Source organism: Narcine bancroftii, chromosome 11 (assembly GCF_036971445.1).
Source record: "Narcine bancroftii isolate sNarBan1 chromosome 11, sNarBan1.hap1, whole genome shotgun sequence".
Lineage (NCBI taxonomy): Eukaryota > Metazoa > Chordata > Chondrichthyes > Torpediniformes > Narcinidae > Narcine > Narcine bancroftii.
In genome coordinates this window covers 93,599,110-93,625,849 of record NC_091479.1, presented here as the reverse complement: position 1 = coordinate 93,625,849, position 26,740 = coordinate 93,599,110, and the positions used below count along the sequence as shown (strand labels likewise).

The 26,740-nt window shown below is 40.0% G+C and overlaps 1 long non-coding RNA gene across 5 annotated transcripts in view; it reads left to right on the top strand.

Moving 5' to 3' along the window:
• LOC138745630 (uncharacterized) overlaps window positions 1-26,740 on the top strand; it is a 101,717-nt gene that overhangs the window by 64,693 nt on the left and 10,284 nt on the right. The window contains exon 1 of one of the 5 annotated variants that reach the window (XR_011346379.1): window positions 6,975-7,073. The exons of 2 other annotated variants lie outside the window; for them this stretch is intronic. This is a non-coding gene — a long non-coding RNA (uncharacterized lncRNA). Of the gene's footprint in view, window positions 1-6,974; window positions 7,074-9,914; window positions 10,008-10,493; window positions 10,677-26,740 lie in introns of those variants that run through there. 2 more of the 5 variants (XR_011346377.1, XR_011346378.1) reach the window with 2 other exon arrangements.

Genomic DNA, 26,740 nt, shown 5'->3' with positions numbered 1-26,740 from the left:
TTTTCTTCCCACCCACATACCACCTTAAGCAATCCCTGACAAATCACAGAACACCTATAGCATTTGGATTGCATAAAGTAGTATGTGAATGGAAAGAAAAAGGTTGAGAATCACTTATGTAGCTAGTTTTAGTGACCTATCAACTTATCTCCTAGGTCTTCCTGTTCTGCAACACTATCCAATGTAAACCCTTCACTGGTTTAAGTCCTCAAAGATTCAACATCTTGCACTGTCTATGTTAAAATCTATCTGCCATCGCACTCTCTCTCTCTCTCTCTAACAAATGTAACATTTATCTTCAATGACATGCATTTCTTCTCACTGCAAAGTGCAAGCTTTAGTTGTTTTGGGTACTGGAGAAACTATGAATATAGTTTGAAGTTCCAGTAGTTAATGGTCACAGTCAAAAGAACAGAGAAAAGACACCCATAGAATGCAATCTAAAACTCAAATGGTCTATTCACATAGCACATGGACCAAACGGTGGTCAAGTCACATTACAAGGCAGTTCAGTGATAGATGTACAGAGCTTACATTTTACCATATATGGTTATAATGGATATTCCTTGGTTACTAATTATGCAACAGATCATTGACATAAAACAATGAGGTTAATGACAGCATAATTGCAGAGTCATGAGATACTTATAATATCGGTATGGATGCTGACATATAGGCTACCTCAAGTTGTATGGGGAGAAAAAGTACAACACAATGCTTAAGAGTATTATAATGAGCAATATAAATACATGCAAGTATTTTGAAATGTGTCATCATTGAACACTTTGATCACGTTGCAGATAAAAATCTACAAGCCCTTGATAATATTAGTTAAATATTATACTGCTATTATGAGTCATTGAGCTTCAGACCCACATATTTTGACTGTAACTTTGAAGTTAATAATTTTAGATGAAGGAATTCAAACCAATCCATTGACTATTTATTGTTTTCCATGGATGCTCTCTATCCTGCTGTTCCTCCAGCATTTTGTGTGTTGTAACAATTTAAAACTTTTACCTTGACTTTCAACAACTTCTTCCAGGAGTTTTTCTCCACAGTTGTCAAGTGTTAATAGGATCACAGTATGAGAGCGAGGAACATAATGACAGATTTTGCAAGGCCAATTCACCAATCATTGAATATATTCCTTGTTGAGCCATTTCCATGACATTGACACCTGGGACATTTTGCTGGAGGAGGGAGCAACGCCATCTGCTGTGCCAAGAGGCATTGTTTTTGGGTCAGTGTAAAGCAGGTGAAGTGTGAATCGGTTGGTTACATCAATGCAGACTGGCAGTTCTGGAGGTCATTGAAGCACAAGGGAAAGAAATCATCAGACTTGTAGCAAGTAATATTAACCATATCTCCAGTGCAACTCAAAATGTATGGCCTCAACTTGCACATCACAAACTTCACTGGCATTTTCTTCACATTACTCAAATCACAGATTTTAAACTGTTTTACGATATTTTTTGGCCTCCTCCAACTTCAGATTAAACATTTCAGCTGATAGAGAAATGAAAATCACTGCATATAAATGTTGCATTTAAGTAGGGAGAGAGGACGATAAACTAGATAATTCAATGGTACAAACATGGAACTTTCTAATTTCAGGTAACCCATACACCCCGATATTCCTCTCCCCCACACAATTACCTATCGGCGTAGTTTTGTCAGACTTATCTCCCTCCTCCCTCTCCCATCCCCACTTGGGTATATCCATTATCCCCTCGTTATCTGATTCCACCTCTCACCCACCAGCCTGCTCTATATTTCCTCTTCCCTCTGAGTTTCGATGCATGATCTCAACAGGAAATGTTGGCATGCATTTTTTTTTGTTGTCTCCACAGATAAACCTTGACATGTTGACTTCTTTCAGTGTTTATTTTTCTGCTCTGTGTTCCATAATCAACAGTCTCTTTTGCCTTGATCTTAAAAGTGTATTTAGATATTCAGATACAGATTTAGATTTCAGATTTATTATTAGAGTACATACATCACATACAGCCCTGAGATTCTTTCTCCTGCAATCGAGGCAGAAGTACCATTTATCGGTAGTGCAAAAAAAATGTGCTCAACATTCACATATAAACAAATAAAGAAATGTAACCAAACTGACTGTGTAACGCAGAGAGAAGAAAAATATTTGTCCTGCTGTGTTAGTGTCAAATGTTGTTGAAACACTGGTGTGAACTGCCTTTGGATGAGTGATTAACTAGATCAGTGGTTCTCAACCATTTTCTTTCCACTCACATACCAATTTAAGTATTTTCTATGCCATCTGTGATTAGTAAGGGATTGCTTATGTGGGTGGGAAGAAAACCACTGTTTTAATCGTACTTAATTGACTTGTTATGTGCATGGTTTCACAACTCCAAAGGAAATGGGCCAATGACATTTTTTCTGAAGCAAAATATTTCAGTAACAATTGAGTCTAGAGCAGTGATTCTTCACCTTCCCTTCCCACTCACATCCCACCAGAAGCAATCCCTTACTAATCACAGAGCACCAATTACATAGGAATTGCTTCAAGTGAAATGTGAGTGGAAGGAAAAAGGTTGAGAATGACTGAATTAGAGGCACAATGTAAGTATTATTCTTGGTAACTTTAATATACATTTCCTTTATGTAATCTTATTAGATATTTGCATGGATATTAACAGTGGTGCATGATGTTGAGTGGGAAAAGATTCTGACAAGATGCATTGGTTCCCTATAGACGGTAGAGATTTATTCTTACACTCAGCTTTGAGAGTTTGGGGAAGAACTCTTTTGGCTTTAGTGTGGGGAACTTCCCTGTGAAAGAATGCTCACTCCATTCCAGTTGACCCCTGGATTCCTTGTTTAGATAAGAGTTTATTTATTTGATGGTGCAAAGAAGGAATCTTGCAGGAATCTCGTGGTGAAGTCAATGGCTCTGAGGTATGTGCCCTACTGCAGCATAAACCTCTCCTCCATCAGGTTTTAGTCAATGTATGATTGTAGCTTCTAATGATGTTCTTGACTTGGTGATCTACTGTGGCCTCCAATATGGCATGAATTACATTGGCTTCCATACGAGTGTAAATGTAAATGCAGTTATTGCCAGCCAGAAATACACAGATCATGTCGTCAGTCAGCTTGCAAAGCCAGGCTCTCCTGCAGAGGCTGTCAAGGTCATTGTGAAAATAAACTTTTATGAACTGAAATCCTTCCAGGCAGGAGTTGGAGATATTTGAGACATATCACAGTTTGTTATTCTATAAAGGAGGTCCCTGATACTTCAGAAATTCAGAGAGAAAAAAATTACTTTTAATTCCCTCTTGCTAAAAGCATGCAGACGGACTGGATGCATTGTGCTCTGCTAAGGTTGAAGTCGGCTTTTTTCTGATCATGTACAACATTACATGAGGAGTGGTAGGGATGAATGGGGTTCTCAGTTTCCGGATATACTGTAACCCAAAATGTAATTTTTAAATTTAAATTTGAGCAAACAGGAATATAGCACTTTAACAGGCCCTTTCAGCCCATGAACCTGTGGCTCCCAATTGACCTACTTCTCCAGTACCTTTTGAAGGGTGGGAAGAAATCGGACCATCTAGAGGAAACCCATTTAGAAACAGGAGAATGTACAAACTCATTACAGCCAGACAGCTCTGGATGTTAACTGTTCTGCCCAAAATGATTTCAATCTCTTGTCATTTAGATCAGTGGTTCTCAACCATTTTCTTTCCACTCACATTCCACTTTAAGAATCCCTATGCCATAGGTGATCTGTGATTAGTAAGGGATTGCTTAAGGTGCTATGTGGGGAGAAAGAAAAAGTTTGAAAACCACTGTTCTAATCGTACCTAATTGACTTGTCATATGTATGGTTTCATAACTCCAAAGGAAATGGGCCAATGACCATTTTTCTCAAGCAAATTATTTCAGTAACTATTGGGTCCAGAGCAGTGATTCTCAACCATCTCTTCCCACTCACAGACCATCTTAAGCAATCCCTTACTAATCACAAAGCACTGATGGCATAGGGATTACTTAAAGTGGTCCGTGAGTGGAAAGAAAAAGGTTGAGAACCATTGATTTAAATGGTGAGTGTGTGCATGTCAAAGCCCATTACAGTAGCAGCAGTGATCATGTTTTCAACCTGCTGGGCCATCCGCATCTGAACAATTACAACAAAAATAACAGGTAACTGAACAACAAAGAGGAAGCTGCTGATGGTATGACTTTGACTCCAGCGCACAAGAAAGAGGCATGCAATCTGAATTTAAGGAACACACACAAAATGTAAGAGATCATTAGTGCACTCTGACATTGGGGCCCTTGTATGAAGAAAAAAAAAATTGTGACTGCAAAGGTGGACATTCTCTGCCCTCACGAGGCTGAATCTACCTCTATAAATCCTTCGCACATGGCTCCAAGATACCAAATCTGACCCTTCCTCAGGCTGTTTGCACAGGTGCTCCACCTTGCTCCAAAAATGTGCTGCCGCTATTATCGGCTGGCTAGGAGCGGGCTGATGATGTCATTAGCCTGAGACATAGGAGCTCAAATTGTAAAGCCCTGACTGCATGCACAGCAGGGATTGCAGGGGAGGTACATTCTTATTATCAGTCCTAGAATTCAAAGTAAGAAAATAAGTTTGAATTGGGGAGATCTACAGTCGCCATTTTCTTATATAGGGCTCTTTCCTACTTGGTTCGTATGTTGAAAAGCATCACTATGGCATCAGTCACCCACCTCCCCCCCACCTCCATTGGCTCTGGAGGACGCCATGAAGCATCGTTCTTTGTGAAAGCGATCCTGAACCAGGCTTTCAGGCTTTCTCTATCAAATGGTAAGTGCAGATTTTCCTTCGCTGATAGAGTCAGCCTCAAAATGGCGCCCCTCCAAAAAAAACACCATCTGTTCTGGGTCAGAGGAGCTGTCAAACTTCACGATGGTCAACTGTGTGTTTCACAACATCACCATCACACATCCTGTCCTACACTTAAACTGTGCGACACCAAGAGGGGAGAAATTTGAAGAAAGTCAATGATAGGAACAAAGAGACAAAAAGGAGATGGCCCTCTGAAATGTCTCTTTCTGGCTAGATGCCATTTTACAATTCAACAAACTGCAATTCTTTAAACAATTATCCCACACATTCCCTCTTTACCTTCATGCCCCAAAACAGGTGAAACTAGGAAGCAATTAATTACTGAACCAATAATCAGGCTCCTAATTTAAAAATGAATGGAACTTGTTTAATTTTGAAGCCAAAAAAAAATACTACCGGAGGAAATAAGTAGATTCCACCAGCATCTGCTTTCTCTTCTGAGCTAGTAAGTTCAAAATTTATTACCATGAACATGCCACCAATTTTCTTGTTTTGTGGAAGCACGATTGCCTTAAATTATTATTTTTTTAAATAGTGCCAAAGAAGAGGAAGTGAAGTAGTGTGTCTGGTTCATTGACCATTCAGAAATGTAATGGTAGAGGCATAGAAAGTGTTTTTGTACCATTTGGCGTTTGTCTTCAGGTTCTTTCCTGATGGTAACAGTGAGAAGAGGGCATAGCCTGGATGGTGAGGGTTCTTGAGGTTAGAGAATGCTTTCTTGAGACGCCACCTCTTATAGATGTCCTAAATGGAGTGAAGACTGATACCCTTGATGGCATTGGCCAAGTTCACAACTCTCTGCAGACTTTTCTTGTCCTGTGCATTGGCACCTTCATACCAGACAGTCAAAATTTTGAATGTCTTTAGTGTCAGTCCAAATCTCCGCAAACCCCTCATGAAATATAGCTGCTGGCAAACCGTTGTGAGTGCATGGACGTGGAGGCCGTGGGATAGATCTTTAGAGATGTTGACACTCAGGAATTTGAAGTTCTTAAATTCTGGTCAGTCAACAATAGTGGTGCACTCTAGTTTTGTGTGTTTTGAGTTGGTGGATAAAGTAAATGTGGGACCTGCAGTCTCTGTCACAAGTGAATTGTCTGGTTGGTTTTGTCTTTCTACCATTTCTATTTGGTCCCCACATGCTCCTGTCATAGATTTGAGGTAGTCAGTGCCTTTACCATTTTGAATAACCTTGGGCCTGGAATCCCTTTGATTTGACGAGGGTTGTTATATATTTTGTAGATTTTGAGAACATTCTTGGAGCATTTTCTCTGCTTTCCCCCCCCCTTTAAGAAATACCTTGCCATTAAAAATTGAATCCACTGATCAATCAATAAGTTGGAGAGAAATTTTTTCACAGAGGCTTGAAAATCTTTGAAGTTCTCATTAAAGAGGTGTGAGAGTTGAGTTTTTATATATTCTGGACTTGGATCAGTTTTGGGTAGTATTCAGAGTATTCTGAAAATGTAAGCTCTAATACCACCACAGCACCTGCAGAATCTTTATTTAAGCCATTAAATAAATCTAAATTAAGAAGCCAAAATCTCTGATAATGACTTGATTTTCTTGATTCACCATTGCACTTCAGAATAGGAAATCAGTTGTTCTTGTTTTCATGTTTATCTTTGTGAGTTCAGGCTCTCCAATGCCATTGTCTCTGAACTTCCTTTGTGACACACAGCGAGTGCGATTGAGGGTGGGCTTTACAACTTTGCCCTCGGCAAGAACATCCACATTACATGAACAGTCATAGAAAATGTACTTCTTGTCATTAAAGTAGTCGGGTATTTGGAACACTGTGGGAAGCACAGATATAACTTACTGATTGAGTGGTCAAAAGTGTTCTGAGTTCACCTTAACTTTATTTCTCTTTCAGAGAAGGCCATTTGAAACCATGATGGAGGAATTAATTCAAAGGAATGTTCAAATGAATTGAACATTCTCCCATTTCCATTTACAGTTACATTAAATGCTATGTTAATTTTAAAACCATCTGATATGATTGCAATGACCTTGCCAACAAATTTCATAGAAGCAATGATTGAACCTCAGTTAAACCCAGACGTTGGAGTAGGATTGAGGCTGCAATGTCCTTTTCTGTCTTCTACCTACTTGGGCTTATCCATCCCTGCCTTAAGTGTGAAAATTCCTGCCAGTGTGTTAATCTTCCGATGAGCAAAAGTCAGGAGTTCATCTTAATTTCAAGATTGTAAGTAAAGAATTAAGTATTTTAGTTCAACTGTGAATCAGAAATTATTGTTGTGAACAAGTTACAAAACTTGGTGTTCTGTGGCAGCATCATAGGGAAAGCATTCATATACACTACCTTACAGCAATGTGGTGCACTGAGGTAACAGCGAGCAAGCACAAACTCAGAAAGACTGTACAACAGGCTTTATTCCAGTAAAAGACTGAACACCTGTTCATGCCTTGGTGAATCCCCATGTGACTGGCTCAGGAGGGGCCAGCTTAGGTTTATATTCAGGTCGGCTGATGGCAAGCCGGCTAGGTGGAGTCAGCCCCTTAGTCAGCCCCCAGGTAAATGTGGAATGTACCCCTGAATAAAGAATCAGAATCAGGTAGATTATCATGAATGTGTCATAACATTTGTTGTTTTGCGGCAGCAGTTTTGTGTATTACAGGTGCAATAAATCACAGTTCTGTGAATGCAATATTTTAAAATAAATAATTAGTGCAAAAAATAGATTGACAACCGGCCAGGTGGAGTCAGCCCCTTAGGTGATCTATTCAGGTCAGCTGATTGACAGCCGGCCAGGTGGAGTCAGTCCCTTAGGTGATCTATTCAGGTCAGCTGATTGACAGCCGGCTAGGTGGAGTCAGCTCCTTAGGTGATCTATTCAGTTTGGCTGATTGACAGCCGGCCAGGTGGAGTCAGTCCCTTAGGTGGTCTTCCTGCAGGTACAGAGATCGCCCCCTGCAGTAGACTGGTGGTCGTATCACCACAAACAATAAATTAAAAAAGTGCACAAAAAGTAAGGCAGGGCCTTTGGTTCATTGATTATTCAGGAATCTGATGGCAGCGGGGAAGAAGCTGACCTTGTGCTGTTGAGTCTTCGGCTTTATGCTCCTGTACATTTTTCCCAATGGTAGCAGAATGAAGAGGGCATGGTCTGGGTGGTGGGGGTCTTTGAGGATCGAGGCTGCTTTTTTAAGACACCACCTCTTGTAGATGTCCTCGATGGAGTGAAGTCTGGTGCCCGTGATGTTGCAGTCCAGGTTTACAAACCTCTGAAGTTTTATCCTCTCCTGAGATTTGGCACCTCCATTACCAGACAGTAATGCAACCAGCCAGAATTCTCTCCATGGTATACCTGTAGAAGATTTCGAGCGTCTTCGGTGATGTACCAAAACTCCTTAGACACTTCACAAAAATACAGCCACTGGCGAGTCTTCTTCATGATTGTATCAATATGGAGGCAACTCTGGGTAATGCTACATTAATAAAATAATGACTTGGAATTGGGGTGTATTGTGAAATGTTAGGATCCAAGACCAGACAAACCAAAGTTCCTGTTCAAATGGGGAATTTTAAGCCTGCAAACGATTTGACGTGTGAGCTATTGTTTATGAGAAATGCAAGAAAAGTGATATGAAATGAACAAAAACTAGACATCAACCAAATAAACCTTCCAGGCGAGTAGAGTTTCACGTGTGCCTCATCCAGCACAATCCACACTTCATGGAACATCTACATTCTGTCCATAGGCACAAGTTGGAGCTCCTGGTTAACTCCTTCACCATTCATGCATGTCTTCACTTGGCCTCATCCATTCTAGGGTGAGCCAAAGAAAAACGTGGGGAACAACCTATCCTATTGCTCCTGGATTGCCCTGAATGCATGAGCATTGAATTTTCCAACCTTAAGTATCCCTCACCTGATCTTGTTCCATTGATTCCATCTCTCTGTTACCTGCTCCCATTCTTGCTTTCCTCTCAAATCTCCCAATGGTCTCCTCTCCTAGGCATCACTGCCTCTTCCACCTTCATTTGGCACGTATCTTAATACTCAGCCTTGCCTTGACCCCCCCCCCCCTCCCACTTCTTGTGCTTTCTATTTCTACTTCCCACTTTGGTATTATTAAAGGGTCCCAACCTGAAGTGTTGAGTAAAGACACACAAAAATACTGGAGCAACTCAGCGGTTTCGCAGCATTTGTAGGAGATAAAGATATATTACTGATGTTTCGGGCCTGAATAAAGACTGGAGAGAGAAAGGGGGAGGAATCCAGACCAGAAGCCAAAAGATGTTAATTGGATATGATCATTGGAAAGGTGACTGTGGATACTATCATTCAAATTGCCTCCCATTGTTTACTCATAGATTCCATCATCTGCAGTTGTTCTATTTCTCCTATCTCACTGGCAGCATGCTGGAAAATGGCAGGTTGGCAATTTCCTAGGGTGCTAAATTGTTTGCATCACTGAATCTAGTGGAAGTGAGCATGGTGTCAGATGCATTTAGTGACCCTGGCAGTTCCCCTCGTTCCATCTCCAGCTAATACGGTGTTTTCTGCAGCTGTGGCTCTGACATACTGCAAGAAGTCACTGAATTGGTAAACAGCCCTGGAGCATTTTTTTGGTCCCTAATGCTCCAATGAAAGTCAAGTGCACTTACCTGAACTGGTGCAAATCAAAAATAAAATAAGTAAATGTGGAATGTACACCTGAATAAAGAATCAGAATCGGGTAGATTATCATGAATTGGTCATGACATTTGTTGTTTTGCGGCAGCAGTTTTGTGTATTACAGGTGCAATAAATCACAGTTCTGTGAATGCAATATTTTAAAATAAATAATTAGTGCAAAAAATAGAAAGAAAGGTGAATTAATGCCTATCAGTTCATTGTCTGTTCAGGAATCTGATGGCGGAGGGGAAGAAGATGCTTTTATAGTGTTGGGTTAACATCTTCAGGCTCTTCTACCTTCTTTCTGATAGTAGTAGTGATAAAAAAGGGCATGGCTTGGGTGGTGAGATCCTTGATGATAAAGCCTGCTCTGTTGCAACAACATATCTTGAATATGTCCTTAATGGAGGGAAGACTGATGCCCATGAGTAACAGTTAATATTCCAGACTCTTCATCAGAATGGATATGAAATGTTAAATTTATTTCTCTCTCCACAGGTGAGTAGATTATTTTGATTTATTTGGCATTTGTTTAAGATAATCTTGTCATACCACCTTCAACCTGATATCTTGAAGTCATAAATTACTCCTCATCACCCAACAGTGAATTGGAATGTTGAAAAAACCAGACTTTCTGGAAAACCAAGAATCCTAGGGAGTGGGTGGTGAATGATTGCAATGGACCTTAGAGGGTGCAAAGGTTCAAGCTAGCAAACTATTTCATTGCCTGGAACATTAACTGAAAATGTGTTTATTCAAATCCTTTGAATCTAACACAGCAGACTTGTGCAATTAAATTTTAAATATCCCCTGGGGCCCTGTAGCAATCGTGGATATCAGTGATGAACCAGCATTTCCTTGTTGCTATAGTGCAAATGGCAGGAAATAGATCAAATGACACCACTTCCTGTAATTGTCCTCAATAGCAGATGGAAGGATGTTGATGAAATGGCACAATAATTAATGGGGAGGTGAAGAATCATAATAAAGAAGAACAGGAAAAAGAACAGTGAGAATGATAAATAAAGAATTTACCAATAAGTGCAAGAGAACAGATGAAAATAATTTCAATTTAAACACTGGGACAGACCAAAACAAAGAAATGAGATGATAGCTTGTATATAAAATTATTGATTGGAAAGCAAATAACATCAAACATGAGTACAGGTAAGCCCCGATATACATCTGTAATTTGTTCTGGATGGCTGGTCGAATCTCAGAATGGACATGTGTTGGAATGGCCCTGTATCCCCTCTTTTGAGCAACTGAATCAGAATAAATGGGACACAAGGTATTAAAATGCGGTGAAATATCTCAACATGGTGGCCACCAAGGTCAGCTCTTGCAAGAGGGTGGCCACCAGCCAGCTCTCACAAGAGAATGGCCACCACTGTCAACCTCTCGCAAGAAGCATTATTTTCCATAGATAGGCTCAATTTTCACTGTAATCGTTTAAGTTTTATATTTTTTTCTCTATTAAAAAAAAATTGACCATACATGCGGATGGATGCAAGTCACATCAGTTGCAAGTCAGGGAGCACTTGTACGGAAAACCCCTGGTATCGAACACCTATGGGGTTTGGTAGATGCAGGATAAGTGAATTTTCCAGTTGCTTGTGTGATTGGCAAACTAACGGCAGAGCGTGCTAACTTTAAACCTGTATTTTTTAACCTATTTATTTTCTTTAATTTTTTTTTGCCCATTGCTTGAATTCTGGATAACAGATGTTTTACTCTACATAAAAGATCAAAAGTGAGGGAAATTCAATTATAGAAATAATCACAGTAAAGTGATAGATTAAGTGGGCCTTCATCAAATAGAACATGTTCTTGAGAGTGGACCACTCTCTTGGATGGGGCAACAAAGATGGTAGGGGTGCATGAAGATTTAATCATATTATGGTAGTTTAACTGGAACATTCTTGGGACAAAAAATTAAGAATTAAATAAGAATATGCTTAATGCATTCTGGCTACAGAATGCTAATAGATTCCTGGCATCCTTGAGAAGGACTAAACACTTGTAAAGGTTGGTTATAATTTTATCAGATATTAATGGGGCGGGGTCAGAGAGGAAATCTTTTTTAAATCAAATGTTGAATGATGGAACTTTGTTGACCTGCTTGGGTTTGGTGGCAATCAAAGGAGATTGTGAAGAGGATAGGAGGAAAGAAGGAAATCCAAAGAAGCAGAGGAGAAGGAGAAGAGGACACATTATCCAAAAATTGCAATTAAGAGCCATAAAGAAATGATTGTTCATATTATTTTAATTTGTTATATATAATTAATGTTATGGGAAATTTTCACCACCGTCAAGGCCACTTTTATTTCCCTTCCTCGATTACCCTGCATGAGTCTGGATTTTAAAGAGAGAGTTTTGTGAGGTTTTAGAGGGGACATTTAATGTATGTCAACTACAGTGTCAGTAAAAGGGAAGACAAAAATCTGCACTAAGTGGCAAACCTAACCAAGTCCAACATGGACACAGATCTCCCATCCACTTCCATGTGAGCTGCTGCCTCAAGAAGGCAGCGAACGTCATAAAGGACACCCTTCACACTGGTCACAATCTCTTCTCACTGCTACCTTCTGGCAGAAGATACAGAAGCAAGTCGAAATCCTCAAGGTTCAAGGACAGTTTTTATCCAACAGCTATCAGGTTTTTAACCTTCATTTGCTATCCTAACCATGAACTAATCCAGGACCACGAAAAGATCTGTTTGCACTGTTGAAACATTATTTTTTTGTCTTGCAATAACAGTAACTGTGAATATTTATCTGTCATTTTATATTTATTATCTCTTTACCTGTCATGGCATATTGTGCTATTTTAATGGACACTTTTATAGTCAATATATCTCATGTTCTTGTTTGGCTGTGGCAAGTAAAAATTTTAGTGCATCTATACATATGTACATGAGAATAAACTCATTACTCAGTGTCAAAATTATTAATGTCAGAATTGAGATAAGGAATGTCTTCACCCAAAGGGCAATGAATATGTGGAATTCTTTAATCAGGAAAGGTGTGTACAAATAGTTCTTATCACTCACTGCTCATTTTTTTACACAAAAAGAGGGATAATGTTAATGAAGTGTTGAACCTTGATTCACTGGAGAAGAGCTGGTAAGTAAAGTATTAAAATCAGTTAATGAAGGGTAAGCAGGCCAGTGAACTCATAGAAAAGTCCCAATTGTTGGGGAAATGAGGAAAGTTGTGGATGGAAACACTCAAGTGTTAATCGAGCGGATTTGAGCTTCCATTAAGAATAAATAAATAAAGATAAATTAAAGCAAAGTAGACAATGGTCATTTGCACTTAAGTCCAGTTGAGATGTGTGCTCAAAAATAGAACTAAGAAGCATGGGTATATAGCATGTTCCTTTCCCAACAGTTTGTACCAATGGAAGCTGGAAATCGATTACTTAGCTCTAGCAGGTAAGATTATAATGAATTTAGTCCAGATATCTTCATGCCTTTTCCTGACCATTTAACCTAGAGGCATATTTCTCTCTGTGGAGAAATGATAGACACGTCTGCTTAAGACTGGCATAAACATACTAGTTTTTTGGCAATGTTTTTAGCACAAAATAATGATTTCATAATGCCTCACAACAGCAATGTTGCAAAGTTTACTTTTTGGAACACTTTTAGGTTTGAAGCTGTTAATTTTCTCTGTACCTGTTAAAGTATGCATCCATTTTTTATTTTGCTAACAAGTTTACGGAGTAAGATTTGAGGATTTTGCATTCAGATAGAATACCTCCTGGTGAAATGCAGAACAATTCTACCAGCCTAGGAAATTCTTGGCCATGCTGATTGCCACAGTCTACATTCTGCCTTCAGCTAATGAGGGTGAAGCCATGAGGAAAATTTATGGTGCCATCTGTGAAGCCCAGACTTTTCATCCTGATGGTGCCGTGAATGTTGTTGGTGACTTCAATCATGCCAAAATTTAAAAGGTCTTATCACATTTCAACAGCATGTGAACTTCCTGGACTGGATGTACACCAATGACCCTGGTGGGTACAAGGCTGCATATTGCCCCCACCATGGTTACTCGGATCACATATCTGCCCTGTTAACCCTGGCATACAGGCTACTGGTAAAACAAACTAGGTCAGATTGCAGGGAGATCGGGGATTGGGGGTGCGGAACAAGGCACAGGAGTGCTGCAAGAGTGCATTGAGACCACAGACAAGCTGCTTCAGGGAGGTGGCCATCTACAACAATCATGTAAATTTAGAGGAGTGTGCAAGCTCAGTGACTGGTACATCAGCAAGTCCATTGAGGATGTCACCAAGATCAAATGCTTCACAACCAGGGCTAACCAGAAACCATGGTTGGACTCAGAGTGTGGACCCTTCTCAGAGCTCGTGATGCTGCCTTCAGGACTGGGTGTAGGATGGCACTAAGATCAAGCAGGACTGAACTCTCCCATGCTATCCAAAAGGCAAAGCACAGAAGATCCACGGACAGCTGTGCAACACCCGTGACACGAGGCACATGTGGCAAGGGATCAAGACTATAACAGATCGCAAGTCAACCTTGTGAGTTAAGAACAATGTCACCTCCCTTCAGGACAGACTGAACATCTTCTAAGCACAGTTTTTGGAGAAAAACAGGATGGTGCCAAAGAAAGATTTGTGTTCTTCTGATGAACAGGCCCCCTGCATAGCCGCAGCCAAGATGAGGAGAACCCTATCCAAGGTGAACCCATGCAAGATGGCAGGACATACCTGATTGGATACTGAAGGACTGTGCCATCTAATTGACTGAGGACTTCAAGGGCATCTTCAATACCTCACTGCAGCAGTCCATTATTCCCATAGGGTTCAGAACAGCCACTAACATCCCAGAGGGTGACAATAACAGGCCTCAATGACTGTGGTACTGACCATCACCATTATGAAATGCTTTGAGCTCTGGTGATGGAATGCATCAAAGCCCACCTCCCAGAGATGCTGGACCCCTTTCCACAGAAAATGCTATAGCCTTGTTGCTTCACTGCATCCTGCTCACCTGTTCATTGACTTCAGCTCAGCATTTAATACTATCATACCACAAAGGCTGGTGGAGAAGCTGTCCCTGGTGTACTCAACACCCCTCTTTAACTGGATCCTGGACTTAATGGAAAGACCACAGTCTGCCCGGGTCAGTAGTAGAATGCCAAGCACTGTCACATTGAACACAGGTGCACATCAGGGCTGTGTGCCCAGCCCACTCCTGTTCATGCTACTAACCTATGACTGCAATGGCAGATCTATCTCCAACAGTGTTTTCAGATGACACGACAGTCGTTGGCCTGATCTGCAACAATGATGAGTCGCACAACAGAGGAGGTGGAAAATCTTGTGAAATGGTGCAAGAGTAACCACCCAAGATGAAGGAAATGATCGTGGACTTTAGGACCACCCTCCACTACACACCAACAACTCTGTTATAGAGAGAGTGGAGATAATCAAGTTTCTTGGAGTTCACTTAACTAGTGGCTTATCATGGATACTCAACATCTCCTCACTTGTCAGGAAGGCACAACAGTGACTGCACTTCCTGAGAAGATTGAAATGAGAAAGACTATCGGCCACCATTATATCCACCTTCTATAGGAGCTCTATCAAGAGTGTCTTGCCAGTCTACGTCACAGTGTGGCATGGTTGCTGCGGAGAAATGGAATGTAAGAGTGGCAGAGAGGATCACTAGAGTCTCCCTCCCTTCCATCGATGTGATCTACCAGGATTGTTGTCTGAAGAGGGCTCGCAAAAACAAGGAAACGCCCTTCCACCCTGCACGCATCCTCTTTCAGCTGCTCTTGTTGGGGAGGATCAGAGCCAACACCACCAGGCTGAGGGTCAGCTTTTTCCCACGGGCGGTTGGAATGCTGAACGACCAAAGGAACTGCTCACACCAAGCAATCAAGGCTCTCATACGTACAAAACAATATTTATTTATTTATTTGTATAGGTGAAATACCTGTCTTGCAAATATATTGCTTGTCTATGTGTGTGTTATGTCTGGTTGTGTGTCTGCATGTTTTGCATCAAGGATTAGAGAATGCTGTTTCATCAGGTTGTACTTGTACAATCAGATGACAATAAACTTGACTTGAAGTGAGCTACAAACTTAGTCCCTTGAAATCCTCAGGAATAGTTTGAGAGTTGCTTCTCTAATGATGACAGAGGAGGCTTTCAGGCCTCTAGTGATGCGTCTGAAATGTAGTTGTTGAAAAGACATTATCAAGAATGTTAAAGGTCATTATTGAAGAGTGGGTAGAGAAAAATAGGAAAAGAACCCATTATCCCATTAGATTCTAAATGGTCTTTATGGTAAGTGAAGTTATTAAGGGAAATAATAGACAATTTTCAAAGACTAATTGATAAGTTAAAGGAACTGATAGAAAAGCTTGATTTTAAATAAAGTTAGCCCTTGAAGCAAACTCAACTACGGTAAAAACCCTTGGTTTCTGGCACCTATGGGGATTAGTAGATGCCAGATAAGTGTATTTTCCAGTTGCTTGAGATTGTCTGTTATGTGATTGGTGAACTAACAGTGAGGCATGCCAATTTTAAACTTCTATATTTTTTTTATATTGATATTTTGGCTTTTTTTTGCCAGTTGCTTGAGGCTGTTGGTGGCTTGAATTCTGGATAATGGGTTTTTACTGTATGTACTCTGTTCCAGAAGAAATGAACTGCTGCTTCCATGAATGATATTGTAACCAGTTTCTGCCAGCAGACAAGCACTTTGCAATAAAAGGGATATATTTTGAATGTTAATATCAATAAATTACTATTGGAAATTGGATTGGTGGTCTGCTAATTGCTTGTACTATACATTGTTAATGGCTTAATAGCGACCATGAATCCAATCCTTGTGGTTCCATTTATTTCTCTTCGATGCAGTGCAGGAGACTTCAGGTTGAAATTATTCTTTCACTTCTATTGGTTAACAAACAAATTCATTTTAGCCGAAGGTTACACATCAATTAAATTTTACCCTATATATGTGTGTAATAGTTAATACCGTTTAAAAATTGAACCCTTATTTTTGGCCTAAGTTCATGTTATTTTTCTTCTATCACATGTAAAAGTTGACCTCCCCTTATTTTTGGCCCTGTCTGCCCAACCACCAGAGTTCCCATCACCCCGACCACTATCTCTCACCTTGGATGTGGCTGCCCACCCACTGGAGCTCCCGATGCCCTGGCTGCCAGGAAATCTGAGCTCCTTAAGCCCCGACTGCAGGTCCTTGCCCTGGACGCCCACCGATCCAAGCTCCCAATGCCCTGACCACGAATCCTAGCCCTGGCTGCCCACCCATCTGAGCTCCCAATGCCCCGATTGTGGTTCCTCTCCTTGGATGCCCAGCCATCTGAGCTCCTGATGCCCTGACCACAGATTCTAGCCTGGACACCTGCCCATCTGATCTCTTGTTGTCCCGATTGTGGATCCTTGCCTTGGACTCCCCCCCCCCCACCCCCATTCGAGCTCCTGATGCCCTGACCATGGATCCTAGCCCTGGCCTCTTGTCCATCTGATCTCCTAACATCCCAACCGTGGATCCTTGCCTTGGCTGCCTGCTCATCAGAGCTCCTAATGCCCTGATGACAGATCTTCACCTCGAGCACTTATCTGAGCTCCTGACACCCTGACTGCAGATTCTCACCTCGAGCACCCATCTGAGTTCCCAACGTCCTGACCGTAGATCCTTGCCTTGAGCGCCTCCTCATCTGAGCTCCCAATGTGTTGACCACCATCTCTCACCTGGGCCCTGACCACTCATCCACTGGAGCTCCTGATGCCCCAATCACCTGGCCATCTGAGCTTCTGATACCCAATGCCCTGAATGCGGAAATACCACCCGGTCCTGGGCATCTGAGCACCTGATGCCTTGAAAAATGCAGGTACTTGCTGCAGTCAAAAGCAGTATGCCTGTAATAGTCAACACCCAAATGTTATTTGAAAAATTGGTCCACTATTACAAGAGTATACAGTATATGGTAATATTACAAGCTGCTTATCTAAAAAAAGCTGGTAATGTTCTTAGACTAAAGACAACAGTAGAAGCTCCTTGTAAAAATTAAACATTCATAAGAAAAATGCAGTTGATTTTTTTTTCTTTTGTTCCATGCATTCCAACACAATGCTTGAAGTCACTTTACATTTTCTGTTCATCTCCTGGTATTACGTGCTCCCATTTCATTATTATTTGAGTGGGACTGTCACTTTAATTGAATAAATCAAGCTGCAAACCCTGCAAGCTTTGGAGATTGACAAGCTGGGGACAGTGTGTACTCAAATTGGCTACTTCTGAAGAGAGAGGAAGGCCCTGGACCACATGCAGAGATCATGTGAACAACATATTAAAGGAACCGTATATGGTTTGATCAGAGACCATTTTAAGGAGACAGCACAGGAGCTCTTGAAGTAATACTGTGCTTAAGTCGCCTCATGTGGTAATAGACAATTTGTCTGATTTCTCCCTGTAAGGGGGATGAATGTGCCCCACTATGACCAAAGGAAAGATCATTTTTGGTGTACAACACCATGACCAGAAAGGGAAGGTCACATTTTGGCTGACCCATGAAAGGGTTCTGGAAGCTTTGTGAAAACAACGCGCTTTGTTTCGCTTAGAAAAGGAAAAGGGGAGTTTTGTCTACCACTCGTCTAAAAGGACGTTTCTCGGGAAGCAACTCAACAAGGATTTTTGTGTGTTTACAACAGTCTGTCACCCTCCTCATTCGTAAACACTACTTCAATTTAGGAGTCTTTGTGTCAACGCTGGATTTATGAGACTGGTTTCAAACTGATGTTCCAGAATTGGACCTGAACTGTAATGGTTTTGGGATATTTTCCACGCACACACACATGAGTATAATTGCGCATAGATGGGGGTTAAGTTTGGATAAGTTATATAAGGTGTTATGTATTGGTGATTAATAAATTAAAATATTATTTTAAATATAGCACTGTCTTGGCTAATTTCTATTGCTGCTGTTCGAGTTCGTAACACCGAGTACATTCTTTCAATCTAAAACAGATTAGGAATTGCTATTGCAATTGATGGGATGATGGAGGATCTATTAGTCATGAAACGAGGAAATTGATTGAACAATGTTGCAGAAAATAATTTATTTAGTAGGTGAATTTGACAATTTAAATAATGAGTATGAAAGAAACAGAATATTATCAATTATTCAGTACTCTCTCTACAAATTACACTATTTTTCACTCTGTTGAAGAGCATTAAGGTGAATAGGTCTCCAGGGTTTGATGGGATAGATACTCGTTTATGGAAGAAAACAAGAGAGAAGATTGTTGAGGCATTTGAAACTCCATCCGTGTCATCAAGTTTGCAGATGACACAATAATCCAATAAATTATTGACCATTGAGCCTCTCATCAGTGGGTGGGAAGCTGTTGTTGGAGAGGATTCAAGATTCCATTTATTGTGTACACAAACTACACAGATATTTTTCTTTTGCTTGCCCTGTAAAGGCAACACAAAAGTAATGATGGTGGAGCATAATAGTCAAGACGAGGAAGAGAAGCAGATATGGTCACTTCAAAGACGTTGAGCCTGTGGATCCCGCTTTGTCGCTGCATGGCCTGCTGCCTAGTGCTGAGGTGTTTACATTGAAGTCATGATCCTGGTTCCCGAATCCCCAATGTGATTGATAAGCTGTCTATCCCCAAGGCCCTTCAGAAACCCTGTGCACCATTGGTATCCTCTCTAATCGAGATGTTACGTTCTCGAACAGCAGCAATAGAAATTAGCCAAGACAGTGTCAAAATGTCCTGAAATGACAACTTTCCCCTTAGACTGACTGGCCTCCTGAGTGATTCCAGCATTTTCTATTTTATTTTTATTTCAGCTGTCAAGTATCCACAATTTTTTTTTCTTTACAAACACTTTAGCAATTAATGTGTTCCATTGAAAAGTGAACTGGATAGATGAGAATATTACTGAGAGTGGCTGACATTTATTGTCCTTTCTGAACTTCCTCCTGACCAGATTGCTTTGGCAGACTACAGCCAAGGATGGTTACGTATCACATGTGGGTCTGAAGCCAATGCAATCCAATTAAGGATGATGCTTCACTTTCCCAGAAGGTGAACCAAATGATAAATTGGTAGTTTTATGCTTAACATTAATATTTCTTTCCAATATTTTTCTTAACTGAAATTTCACATCCAAAAATACAGAAATACAAAAATACAAAAGGATACATTTCACTTAAATCATATTATTTCATCCAAGGTACCCCACATTTTAATCAAACACATTATATGATATTGATATTTTACTATTTTAAAAAAAGAAAAATCTAAACCACTACCAAGAAAGAAGCTGTTTGGGCAAGAAAAAAAGGAAGACAGACTTCTTATCAGATTATATATTACCTCATTAGTCAACATTTCTACCTTCATAACAAATCAAAGATTATAAAAATAATTCAAAAACACTCCCCACAGTGTTTCAAAATTTACATTCAAATTGGAAATTGAGCATCTTCTCTAAGTTTAAACATGACATGACATCATGTAGCCATTGAGTGTGGTTAGGTGGGGTAATGTCCCTCCATCTGAGAAACACTGCCCGCCGAGCCGTAAGAGAAATAAAAGCTCATATATGTATCATTAATATTTCTAACTTTTTCTTGCAGACTTGTTTAATTCATTGTACTCAAATTCTGAAGTTGCTGTAGTGTGATTCAAATGTCTAACAATCAGTAAATAATGCCCCTGGATATCAATCTAATGACAAATATTATGATATATATTAGTAGCATTTTATTGCCAAAGAACTTCAGTTGTTTTGCCCTTGTTACATGTTCTTGGATATCTTGAATTATGCAATCTACACTTCCTATCGATGAACATTTGTCTTTTGGTAATAATTGTGCAATGTTGGAGTTATTAAACTGTGATTAATTGCACTTTCAATCTGTTTATCATTTTAATAAATCTAATATAACAGTCAATGGTCTGACATGATCTTCAATATGTTAATTTTTACCTTGAAAATTTACTGAGCAAAATGTGACATGGTTTATGTTCCACAATTTAATTCTCCAGGCACAATCTTTCATGCCCTGATGCATTGCAGGCAGACTATCCCAAACATTTGAGCACATTTAATGATTCGAGGAGCATGGTAGTTAAAATTTGGAGAGGTAACATGTCTTTTTGTGGAAAGAAAGCAACTCTGATTCCAAAATGCCATCTGCAAATGTGCAAGCTCATTTGTGATGGTTGTTATGCTGGGTGCCAAATTGGTGATGGTCCTGCAATCCATAGCTAATGGATGCCAGATGTCGGAAGAGCACACAATGCTGATTTGACAGAAGTGATGTTATTCGGAGTTCAACGCTCAATGAAATATCTCTCTTCATCTCATGCTGCAGAGCAGGCATTGAGCAGCAGGAAGGATCATTCTAAGACAATGCAAAGAGATCATCCATTACTTGCATGTTATTGCTGCCATTGACCAATGGTTTGGCACTTTCTACATGTCTTTTAAAGTCACTGCATGACAGATATTGAAGGATTTTTATCTTGCTTTTGAGAGTTCAATGCTGTTGGTTACAACTGAAGTACTTCATTGAGGAGTAACGTTACACAACTAAAATGATCAAAAATTAAGACCTTTGTTATCGTACTTTGTCCGACTAACTCCATGGTTTCCCCTAAAATGTACCAAATCCATATAAAGATAATCCACAAGTCAAATGTTAGCATTTAAATTCACAGTAAACACCAAAGACATTCTTAACCTTAAAATCTCCATAATGACAAGGATGTTTTTCTTATTCCCAGAATGTCCATTCTTGACATTCTGTTCCAATGTGTTATGTCTTCTTAGGGGCTATGACTCATCTATTCTATCTAGGATCTCCAATGACTTGTGTCCTAACCACCAATGGCTGCTCCGATCCGGCTACTCAAACTCCGGCTTTTTCTGCATCTTGTGCTCTGTCACTATTGTGCTGTGTGCCGTATGCCTACCTCAACTGATCAGCATCCATCACCCATCTTTACCGTGTCGTTCCTTGATCCACAGAATGGTACAAACTCCTTCTGGTTTTATCTTATCATTCTCCGTGCCATGATGCCTATTCTTGCATTGACCTCACCCCAAACATTCTTTCCTGACCTTGAAACTTCTCCCTTGCATCACAGGAGGCAATTTAGCACATGGGATATTTTCTGGTTTTCAGAACATTGCCATCTGACCTATTCTCTCACATAGTTCTCCATCATCTATACCCTCCCGTATGCCAAACAACTCTCTTGATTCATTTTCCACCAATCGAGGTTAATGGGTAATTAGTTTACCAGTATGGGAAGGAACCAGAGCAATGAATCATGCAGTGTCTGGTATCTTGATACAGTCTTGTTATTTCCATTTTGTGGTGGTCTATTGTATCATTTACATTTAAACCACCTTAGCCAACTGTTACCAAGGTAACAATGGCTTATCCAGTGATGCGTGGCTGATGATTCCATTGGGTAGTCCAAACATGGTATGAGAAAAGCTGTATTGCGGCTTCTAATATAACCATATAACCGTTTACGGCACGGAAACAGGCCATGTCGGCCCTTCAAGTCCGTACCGGTTCACTTGAACAACTCCACTAGCTCCTCCGCAAACTCCTGAGGAAGTAGAGGCTTTTTTCATGATGCCATTGGTGTGCTGGTTCCAGGAAATCTATGAGGATCATGTGGTTTTGCAAGCAGAGAGAGTCAAACAGGCTTTCTCTCAGAGTAATTGTGAAATTACAGTATTTCGACGTTTTTTATCCATATAAGCTAAATCAATTCTCTGCTTGTTGCCAAAATGCTGCTCTAGTAAAGACTTAGTTTTGTTGAATCCTCTATCTGAGGATGTATGTTGACAACTCTTTACAGGTTCTGTTGGCTGTCCATCTGTTAACATTTCCAAATAATAAAGACAATCTCCAAGGTTTTTGCACTAAAAAATCTCATGAACACTTGGTACTGAAGTGGGTCTCCATCAAAAGCTTGAATCTCCTTCTTAGGTAAAAAAGAGGGTCTGTAGCTGGATCAATGATGCAGCGATTTCATTGATTCTTCAATGAAGCAAATTTTTGGCATGATGAAAAACAAATTTTGCCCTCACTAAGGTTTTCGCTGTTGGCTGCGGAAGAGGATTGGGGGAGAGGGTGGTTAGTGAATGAAGTATGTGACCAACCATTGTATGTAGAGAAAGTCTGGGATGAGCAAGTTGTAGGTTAGAAGAGGAGAGTAGCCTTTCTAGAGCCTTTAAATCCAGCTGCAACCACAATTCTCACTTCAATGATATAGAGAAACATCCCCTTCATTGGGGTAAATTTTTCAATGTGAGGCAGGACTGTTGCATGCAGATTGTGCCATCCCTGGTGATGTCCCACTTTGTACAAAAGAATAAATTGAGTGAATATTGTGCAATGTGTGACTGCTGTATCTGATTAGCTGGCGGCAGGCACAATCTGGGAGATTAGGTGTGAGGCTAATGTGCTGCATATGAAATTAAATGTGTGCGCTGATTGGTAGCTCTTATGAATAAGTAATTGATGAGAATGTTTGGTGAGCAAAATAGTATCTGAAGCCAGTGGAAGATCACACTAATCTTGACCACATTTTGATTTAATGAACCTTTGTTAGTATTGCTTGTAGGTGCTGGCAATGCATTGAGATGCTAATGGGTCCAGTCTTTGGACAGCTAATGAGGAGGATCTTGTGTGTCTTCACCAGAACCCCCAGCTCTGGGAATTGCAGAGCTTGCTACTTTCTCCATCCTGCCATCCTTCAGCAAGTTGCAGAAACCTCCATCTTCACTTTCACCTCTGTAAGGAGGTTGTAAGGAGCAGGTTGCTTGGTTTTAAGTATAAGATATTAACATTACGCAAACAATCCACAAAATGAAGCCTCTATGGAGAGATGTGCAACCTAGCACTGCCTGCATGCTACTTTTATCCAATTCTCCCCCCCCCCTTGATCTGTTTAACTATGAAGATATTGTCAAGATGATATTACTAATGCAATATTGATTCTTTAAGTAGAATCTTATTCAATTATGACAAAAGTGGAAATTATTTTTGCCATGACATTTTCAGTTGTATTTATTATTATCAAGATTACTTTTCAATTTGACTACTTACAGATCGATTTAATTACAAATCAATCTATGATTTCATGTTTGAATCTCAAAAACAACTTTTGCATTTCACGTATTTACTTTTGGTTGTATTACATATCATCAAAGACCTTTTGAGTGGGTGTTATTACCATGGCAATCAAAATCTTTAAAACAGCGTGACTCATCTTGCCATAAAAATCTTAATGTTTTATTTTGTAATTTCTTTATCAAATTAACTTGTATTTCATTAGTGTTAGACCAGACAGAAACATAATTTGAAATCTGAAATCTCTTGAATATGTTTTATGAAAATATGTTATGGATGGGGATAAGTTGATGTATTGAAAATTAAATCAATTAATAGTCCATGCAGTCAAAAGATTTACATTCGACACTTGTTATTTGATATTTGCCTATGTTCTGTTTATAAAACACAGAACAAATCCAATCTGCCATTACTACCCAATCAGTTTGCACTCAGCCATTTAATCAAGGTCTCATCAGGATAACCCCACACCAGACCTGGTAGCAACTTTAATTTAAACTTGGACTAAAGAGCTAAATTCTAGCGGTAAGGTGAGAATGACTGCCTTTGACAATAGGGTAGCATTTGACAGTGTGTTGCATCAAGAAGCCCTGGTAAAACTTGGGAACAATCCAATGACTGAAGTCAAATCTTGCACAAAGGAAGCTGGCTGTGGGTTTCTAATCTCTACTCCCAGCCCAAGAATATCCTCACAGGAGTTCCTCAGGGTAGTATCCCAAGTCCAAAAATCTTCAGTTGTTTTTTCAAAGACTTTCCTTCCATCTTGAATTTAGAAGTGGGATATTTTCTGAAGTTTGCAGAATGATCAATTCAATTTGCAGGTGAATCAGCCCTTGCCTGCATGAGTAATTGGGATTGGGGGTTCTCTGGGTGTGCTTGTGCTCGTAGGGCAATTCAATCTATGCCCTACAATCACCTTGCTCTTTGGGCATCAGTACTCCAGATCTTCTTGTAATATTACTTTGGAGGTAGACCTTCAATTATCTGATGAAAATAAAGGGGTTCCAGTTCAGTCAAAGTTCCATAGATAGATAATAACTCTCTTGTCCAGGTTGTTTCTACTATATTTTTAACCAAACTAGACTTTATTCATAATAAAATTCTACCATGCATATTCATTTTGTGTGTGTGTGTGTGTGTGTGTGTTTATATAAAAACAATCTGTTCTTGCAGTGTTGACCATTTATAGCACATTTACCAATAACAAGACTTCTCCTCTTGTATTACTTCACCTACAGTTGTTTAAGTGTCTTCCCAACCAATCTTAGCTAGTCAATGTTCAGTTACGGAAGATTCCTAGATTGTGGTCCATCCCCATAGTGGCCTCATGTTGGCTACACCAAGCCTCAACACATCCTTCAGAAAGTATTCCTGCAGCCTGGAATATCCCAGCTGACAGCATTCCCTCAATGACATCTCACTGAGTTGGAAGACAAATATCTTTCAGGCAGACTGAAGACCATCTTTCGCCAAGCTGATGATCTTCCAGTATCCAGGCTGTCTGTCTCTGCATGCATTCCTGGGAACAGCCCATAAATCAGAGAGTCCTTTGTTACACTGCCATTGAGAATGAACCATGACAAGGAACCTTACATCCTTCTCCACACACTCTTTGAAATTCCACAGTCTGCAAAGATATGGGCAACTGTCCCCTCTCCATAACAGTAATCTTGGGGACCACATGCATTGGGGATGAAATGATCTGACCAGGAGGGCTCCTCTCACCATCAGCTAATCCAGGTCCTGATATTTGAGTAATTCTGCCAGATAATCTGTACAGGTTACTCAGGTAACCACCCCACAATATCCATTAAGTCCTTGTCCCTCAACGTCTGCAGGGTGCTCCATGCTGACCACTGCCTGATAGATTGGGTCAAAGGTCTTTTCTGGATATGTTCCATCTGGCTGGGACAGGGGCCAGGCCCATCCTTTGCAACACCAAGGTAGAACATCATCATGTGGCTACACTTGGTGCCCTCAAATGTTGGTTCCATGAACAGTCTGATCCAGCCACCCCCAAAGTTGTGTTACATGAAGTGTTCAATAATCTCCTATGCTATTTTGACTCGCTAAGATATCAAATACAATTTTGCCGACCTTTCAATGCATGTTAAGGTGATCTGATGCTCACCTTAGGAAATGTTAGTAAGGCAGTTCACCTTAATTAGCTTCAGTGCTTAAAATAGCTAGGCTCTGACTATTGTTTCACCATGCAGCTGTCAAGAGATGCAATTGATTAACTTTGCAGAGAAAGCTTTGCCATTGGAACCGAATGAATGAGAATAGTTTTCAAGGAAAACTGAATCAACTATCACTTTTTCTCTTCAGATTAATTAATTACCCAACATCATTACATAGTGTTTGTCCCAGTTTTCTTATTTGGTTCACCTCTCCTTCCTCTGTATTAAAAATTAAAATGTTGCTCAATATCCTTTTACAGAAGTGATGAGCCTAATCTTCTTGTAGCAGTGTGACATTTCTCCTTGATTTTTTTGCTATCTCACTGTTCTTCTTGACTTTTGAAATATTGAAGTACAGGAGATGCATTAAGTCTATTGAGTCAAGACAGAAATCGCACTCATAGGAAGAAGGAAGATTCACCGAAAATGTAAGATTTTTACATTCATTTGTGGATAGAAGTACTTCTCCGATTGGTAGAGTGAAATACATTCCATAATAGTTTCAGAACGTTATTGCTTCTGAAATTCATTCCACTGATTTCTATGTAACTGAATTTTAGAAGACAGTTGTTAAGGCGCAGGCTGTCACATATTCACCACTACCAATTGCAGATGAAATATTAGCCTTTTTTTTAGTTTACCTTGTGCCAAAGCTATTGAAATCAATCTGTAACCCACAGAAAGGAATCTGAAATAAATCCATGATTTTTATACCATTGAAACTTTTTACTGCATATTGTTATTTAATTATGGTTGAGATACATCTCTTTCCCATGTTGGTTTGGAAAAACTTTTGAAACTAATATATGGGGATATACATAACTTGTAGTAATCAGTCTGTACCTGTAATTTTTTGAATGTCAAC